This window comes from Ciona intestinalis, unplaced genomic scaffold (genome assembly GCF_000224145.3).
Source record: "Ciona intestinalis unplaced genomic scaffold, KH HT000332.1, whole genome shotgun sequence".
Lineage (NCBI taxonomy): Eukaryota > Metazoa > Chordata > Ascidiacea > Phlebobranchia > Cionidae > Ciona > Ciona intestinalis.
Genome location: NW_004190653.1, coordinates 3,366 through 10,730, shown reverse-complemented (window position 1 = coordinate 10,730; position 7,365 = coordinate 3,366). Strand labels below are relative to the sequence as shown.

General features: G+C 35.6%; 2 long non-coding RNA genes across 2 annotated transcripts; one reads left to right on the top strand and one right to left on the bottom strand.

Annotated features, from left to right (window-relative positions):
- Positions 1–946: 946 nt before the first annotated feature.
- Positions 947–1,389, bottom strand: LOC113475394. The gene is made up of 2 exons (XR_003397148.1): positions 1,299–1,389; positions 947–1,106 (listed from the first exon to the last, which is right to left on the bottom strand). It is a non-coding gene; the product is annotated as an uncharacterized LOC113475394 (long non-coding RNA).
- Positions 1,390–3,323: 1,934 nt separating this feature from the next.
- On the top strand, positions 3,324–3,999 carry LOC104265621. Its single transcript, XR_717233.3, has 2 exons — positions 3,324–3,527; positions 3,829–3,999. It is a non-coding gene; the product is annotated as an uncharacterized LOC104265621 (long non-coding RNA).
- The last annotated feature ends 3,366 nt before the right edge of the window (positions 4,000–7,365 follow it).

Genomic DNA, 7,365 nt, shown 5'->3' with positions numbered 1-7,365 from the left:
CCTTTGTAGCAGGGTTGAAAACATGACCATGGCTCCTGGAGTGCAAAACCTCATATTAGATTGGATGGAAGTTAAATTGTCGGATAAGTCTCAAGAAAGTCGTAGTTGCTCGTTAATGTTAGATGAAGTTCAAGTAACAAAGGGAATTGACTATGACAACAGCATAAAACAGTTTACTGGTTTTATAAGTCCTGAATTTAAAAAATCTGATGACAATGAAGTTGCAACACATATACTCTGCTTTATGGTAAAAGGGATTACACAAAAGTGGAAACAAGTAATTGGTAAGTTATTTTTAACACTTTTATACATTCCTTCATGGCATAAAAGTAATGACAACAAATGTCTTATTTCAGCATATTATTACACTGGAGATTCTGTATCAGGAGAAGATTTATGGAACACGTGCAAGAGTATAGTTATTGAGCTTGGAAAGCGTTCCTTCCATGTGAAAAGTGTCGTTAGCGACATGGGGGCAAGCAACCAGGCAATGTGGAGGGAAGCAGGAATACAATCTACAAAGTAATACTAAATATATATAAAAAAGTATGTTTGTGTCACTGTGCATTAAATGTAAACAAGCGTTTTGGCTTTCAGGTTAGCGCTTAATGTTGAATCTGCGCACCCACACTTCCCAAATGAGAAACTTAGATTTGTTGCGGACTGTCCCCACTTGCTAAAAAATTTGAGAACAGCCTTTTTGAATCACATGATATATCTTCCAGAAAATATTGTGATGAAATATTCTTTGCCCACAAATGAAGTATGTGAAATTATATAGTTTATATATATATACGAAGTCATATTCTGTTTGTAATAGTGTTTTATGACAGGTTTCTTTTGACTGGGTCTTGAAATTGGTACAATATGAAAAGGACCATGAACTAAAGCTTGCCCCAAAACTCTCAATGAAACATGTTTTTCCATCAAAGTATGAAAAGATGAATGTTGGAACTGCAGCCCAGGTTTTAACCAGTTTAATGTAATACATTGACACCAAACTGACCATATCATTTTCAGGTATTAAGTCATACCACAAGCTCAGCAATAAGAACATTGGTGGGCCACCAGGTTTTTCCACAAGAAGCCTTGTCTACAGCATTCTTCTGTGAATATTGTAACAAATGGTTTGACTTGATGAATTCAAAAAGCAGTCAAAGGGCTCTTTTTAAAGACTCCACAGAAAAAATTCAATTTCTATTAGAAGTAAGTTAAAGTAAATTCATAAAACTTGATGTGTACCAAATAAGAAAATAATAATTCCCTTTATAATGTAGGTTAAAGAAACAGTCAACAACCTTATATTTGGAAAGGTTAAGTCTTCTAGAAAGCCTGTCCAAAATGGCATTCGACTGTCCACATCAAGTATTATTGCTGTGTACGAGGAATTGGTGAAATGTGGAAATCTAGATTATTTGCTGACATCCAGGTTCACACAGGATGCTCTAGAGAACTTGTTTTCTCAAATACGTGGTTTTGGAAATCCGAATCCAAGACCTGGTCAGTTCCGTAGTGCCTTAAAGCTTATTTGCCTTGCACAGTTTATGCAAGTCCCATCCCTTTCAAGTTATGATGAAGATGATTCAATGCATTTAATATCATTTATTAAATCACATCAATCTGAGCCAGAAAAAGATAGTACAGTTAAGGAGGTTTTTAATATGAATTTACTGGTAGAAACTGCATTTTCTGTAGCTGATATTCGACAAGTAAACTGTATCTATTTTCTTGCTGGATGGGTTGTTTTTAAAACCCTAAAAGGCAATACATGTGCTATTTGTGATTTAGCCTTTAAAAACCTCAATCCTAAAGTTTCCAATACCGCTGCTCTTCTATCATTTTGTAAGTCTTATACAAACACTGGAAATCTTGATGTGGCAGAATTCACAAGCCATCTTTGCCACCCCAGTAAAAATATTATAAATATTATTACTACAGTTGAAATATTATTTCAATCAAATATTGTAAATTTATATTGTAAAAGGTTACCTGCTGATTGTCTCCTAAAGGAAGTGAATTTATCGGAGTATACTTTTCCTAAATGTCACTTTGACATTAGGAAAATATTACAAAGATACCTAAAGTTTCGTTGCCGGGTGCATGCAAAGTTTGTATCTCAAAAAGTAAAATCCCAGCAATTTGCAAGCAAAACTGCAGCAAGATATACTAATATACATTAACATTATTATTTTATGTTTGTACAGTTGTACTTTTATATTTTAAATATGTTCTTTTCTGTTTTTGTTGGTATACTTCTTATTATCTGTTTTTTCTATTCTTTATTTGATCAACTGTTCAATAAAACTTTATTATTTATGCGAGTTTTATTGTTGTGATAAAATATAACGTTAGTAAAAAGCTATTTTTACGCGCAGAAGTGCTAGGATCTTAAAAATACGCAATATTTAGACGAAAAACAGTACCCAGCAATGATAAAATGCTATGCGGTGGGCTCCGTAATGGCGGCGACTATGACGTCATAGACGCGAGAGAATGGATAACAAGACTCTTTGTTTTACAATCCGTTTCCTAACTTGGTCTATACTAACTTTGTTCTGAACCTAAGCCCGCATTTTTTTGAAGAAAAAAATGTTTTATTTTGTAGCTATTACGTAGCGGTATAACATATATCAAGCTGGTTCGTGCGAAAATTCTATAAATATGTTTTTATGACGAATATTAATATTCAGTTATAAAAAAAAGTTGAAATAAATTATTTTTTTAATGGGAATGATATGTTAGTGACCTACATAGATGTATGCGTGAGTTATATTTTTGCGAATATTTTTAGATAATTTAATATTCATATGATTTCAGATATTTGACTCATACTTGTCTGTATTCTGAGCCCAAGCCCGCATTTTTTTGAAAAAATTATTGTTTCATTTTGTAGCTATTACTTAGCGCTATAACATATTCTAAGCTGGTTCGTGCGAAAATTCTATAAATATGTTTTTATGACGAATATTAATATTCATAATTTAAAAAAAAAATAAATTTAATTATTTTTTTAATGGAAATGGTATGTTAGGGACCTACATGGATGTATGCGTAAGTTATATTTTCGCAAAAAAAAATTGAAAATTTGATATTTATATGATTCAAGTTATGATCATACTTTTTAATATTTCACACCCAAGCCCCCATTTTTTTAAGAAAAAAATGTTTCATTTTGTAGCTATTACATAGCGCTATAACATATTCAAAGCTGGTTCGAGCGAAAATTCTATAAATATGTTTTTATGACGAATATTAATATTCATAATTAATATTTTTTTGAATTTTAAATTTTTTATTTTAGAATCGGTACCGCTGGGGTCTAGTTAGTACAGTGTCTAAATTTTAGGTTGGTGGCACCAGTAAAAGGTATCGAAAATGGCCGCTATAATATTTGTATTCTAGGATCACCAATATGTATTTAGCCCTTAATATGTTTAGTGAATGTACAGCTGTTGTTGGCAGAAGTTGGAAAAATGCTGCAAGCTTATTATTGACAGTTCAAGATTTTCCACATGCAACTGTTGCAGGTTTACTTTTTCAAAGTTTTGGGAAAATATCTATATTATATTCCTAAAACTATATATACTATATTTACTGTTTAGCTGCTATATCGTATACGGTAGAGTAGAGTCAGAACCCGCGTAATTTTAATTTGTGTCATCACTAAGTAATTCCGAGTACGTTTATGTTTGTATGAGCGTTTAGAAAGCACATATTTAAAGGGTTGCTAACCGCTTCGTTTTTTCTTGGGTAAAATAAGACAAAGAAAAAAGTATGAAATGTTCGTAAAATTTTTTATGTGAATTTTAATTGCTGCAAATATAATAGGGAAGAGCGACGCTATCAGTAAATTGGAACCAACAGAGATTGTAATATGATATTACAAAGTATCGTCCCGGTCAAGCTTGAATAGAAGCCAAACAGCATCGTTTGTTGGCACCGCACGAGAACCAGAGTTTCATTACGTCATTTATAACAAGAATAAATTCACAACGATTGCTTCGCTTGTTACACGTGGAATCTATGCTACCGCACGCGTCTCCCTTTATTTCACACGCCGGTGTAGAGCGTAAAAATGTGACGCTCTTACCCGATGTTTCGATCTCGTGGTTGGTTGGGCAGTGGGCACATTCTTCCCGATTGTTATATTATGAAACGTCATAATTAATAGTTATGTTGTAATAGGGCAAGTAACGTAACAATTGAATGAAAAAATGTTTCAATTCCTAGGGAAAGAATGTATTATTAAATGCAACGCTTGTTTTAGCACTTCTGTCTGGGTGCATGTTTGAGGAAATGGGGCCTGTCATGATAACAACCCCCCAGGTTGCAGCAGTTTATATTATTCCATTATAAAGATACGGAAACATTGGGCCTTCGTGTAATTTGATACCGGCAAATTCGCTGACGTTGCGATTCGTTTCTTGCGAGAGAGCAAATTCACAACGATTGAAAAATAATTAAAGAGAAAGCTATGCTGACTAGTCTTGTTATCTTTTAGTAGCTTTACTTTTTCATTTTTAATATTTTCGCTCTCGCGTGCAACATTGTAGCAATAGCATAAGGCTCGGTGCTTGGGCCAGATTTCAGCCGAGCGCCGAGCGTCAAAAAAGGAGACGCTCGGGCACGAGCTTTTAAGTTCGGGCTCGGCTCAGCGCATCCCTAGTTATGTTTTTTATCACTAAACTCGGCGGTATACATTTTGATAAAATGATTCGTCGTTATCTACTTTGTATTCCAAATCGTCGTCTCTCAGAACGCTTGTATTAATTGCCAAAATCTGACCAAGATTGTGCCAAATTCTGACCAAGATTGTTTTGGATGCATTTAAAAATACATCCTTGTACGTTTTGGTAAAATATTCTTCAGGACAACTACTTCGGCCTTCTTTGATTTAGTCGTTCTGGTGCTTCGTTCAACCACACCACTACACCAGTGCACACTTAACTTGTAACGATATCTCCAGGTTCATTTTAAGTTGCCAGAGGAAAATACGATTTTAAATCAGCCTTTAACTTTCACAGTCACGTATTGCACATGTTTTCGTATTAATATGTGCGTAAATCAACCCGTAAGTTTTAATTCAACACTTGCATTCGGCCGTGGTAGCAACCTAAATCTTTGCCCTGCGTAAAAAAGTTATTATTTGCACAGGATTTACTGAGACAAGCAGAATGTTTGTTACGTCATAGTAGGGATTAACACATTGATTATTTACGTCATAATACCGATTTTCGTATTTAATTATTGCCCCACAGAAACTTTTAACTAACTAACCAAAAAAACAAAACACAGTCGGGCGCCAGGGCTCAGTGGTTTAGTCGTCAGCATCGAAACCAAAGTGTCCCCGGTTCGATGCTCGACGGCGATATTAACACTGATCGGCGTACGTGTCCTTGGGCAGGACACTTAACGGACATTGCTCCAACCCAGCGGTCACTAATGGGTTGCACAAATTGTAAGTCATATCAAATAAAAATCATACAGAAAGTTAAAAATGTCGCGGTACCAGTCGCAAGAAGGACTTTCGTGGGCTTTTCGGGTGTTGGGGTAATGGGCCGAATCTGGCCTAAACCACAGGTCCTTGATAAGGATCTCACCCATAACAATTTTAAAAAAATTATAGTAACTTTACTAGGGCTGTGCTGAAGCCGTAATAGCTCTGATTCGCCGAGCGCCGAGCTTCAAAGAAAAGATCGGCCGGAGCCCGGGCCTGAGCACCCATGACGTCATTAAGGAAAAAGGCATGCGAGAATGCGAACAAACGATGTTTTTTGGCTTCCGTCCAACGATACTTTGTAATATCATATTACAATTTCTGTTGGTTCCAATTTTCTGATACCGTCGCCCCTCGCTCTTATATTTGCACCAATTAAAATTTACATAATCCCGATTTTCCTGCATTTAACTACTCACGGTTGCTGACTTAAAACTATATCGAGTGTAAAAGAATTATACGAAAACTTTACATTTACATTTTGTATTCTGCTTTGTGCTAAAAATGTGCAGGGAATCGTATGCAGACGCGTGCACTATTTAGGTAGAAAAAGCGAGTGTTTCTTTATTGACGATCGGGAGCAGACGCGTGCACCATTTAGAGAGAAAAAGCGAGCGTTTCTTTATCGACAATCAGGAGCAGACACATGCACTATTTAGATGGAAAGCGCAAAAGTTTCTTTATCGATGATCAGGAGCGTATTCCGTCGCGAATATGACGAAGTGTATCAAAATGTGCGTGTGCCATGGCCCATAGAACCGTATCCGAAATGATTAGCATTGCTTTAAAGCATGACGATTAATTGATTTAAACTTATTTGTTGCAAATAGTCTTCTTATCTCACAAATTGCGCAAGTTCTCGTAACTATATTGTCTGTGAAAATGTTCGGTTTTTGCCGAACCTTTCACACGATTCGGCCTAAGCGGAATCTTTGTCAAAATGGCTGATTCGGCCGAATAAATTCGGCATACCGAAACTTCAGTACATCACTAATTGCTGCATCGCATTCTAAACGAACATTTTAGGGCTTTAGGTCGTAATAATCAACCTAAATCTGTTACAGAAGTATTGCTGCTTTATATTTTCGATGTTTTCCTTAACCAAGCAAAACTCGGCCAGGGTTTGTTACAAAATAGTAAGGATTCAAACGTGGATTCATTACATCATAATGGCGATTGTTTGACCTGGCAATTGATTACAACATAATGGCAACTTACACGTTAATTATTTACGTCATAATAGGGATTCACACGTTCATTATTTAGCCGGCATATGCTTGAAAACAGGTTGAACATTTGCTTTACCACGTCTGCCATTAAGTAAAGGATTGTCTCTTTTATACGATGAATACTTTCTACACACGCGAACGCAACAAGCATGTGAATAATATTTGTGTTTAGTTAAAGCTTGGTTGCCACTGGCCAGACCTATTTCCCCACTATAGATTCTAGCTTTTATTTTGGTCATAACGGCGGGTAATCTTCCCGTAACCCTGGCGCTTCGTTACAAAATAATTGTCTACGATCACGAATTATCAAATTTCTCGTCTAAGCTGCTTGACGGTGTACCCAATAAAATATTAAATTAATTTATGTTTGTACATTTTGTCACATATGGCATATCCTTTGTCGATTTATTGTTTCTGTAGTTTGACTCGGAAGACTGTAATCTTTTCGTCAGCATGTAGATATGATAATATAGATAACAACAATTTGCGCAACCAGTCACATATATCAAAAGCGGTCGTATTGTAGTTTGATTTAAATCAACTACAAACGTTCGTTACTTTGACGCGAACCGTTATTTGTTTAGAGCTATGTAAACAAAAAAAAGGTATAAAATTTCTGAAGGAGGTGTTAAAACACCA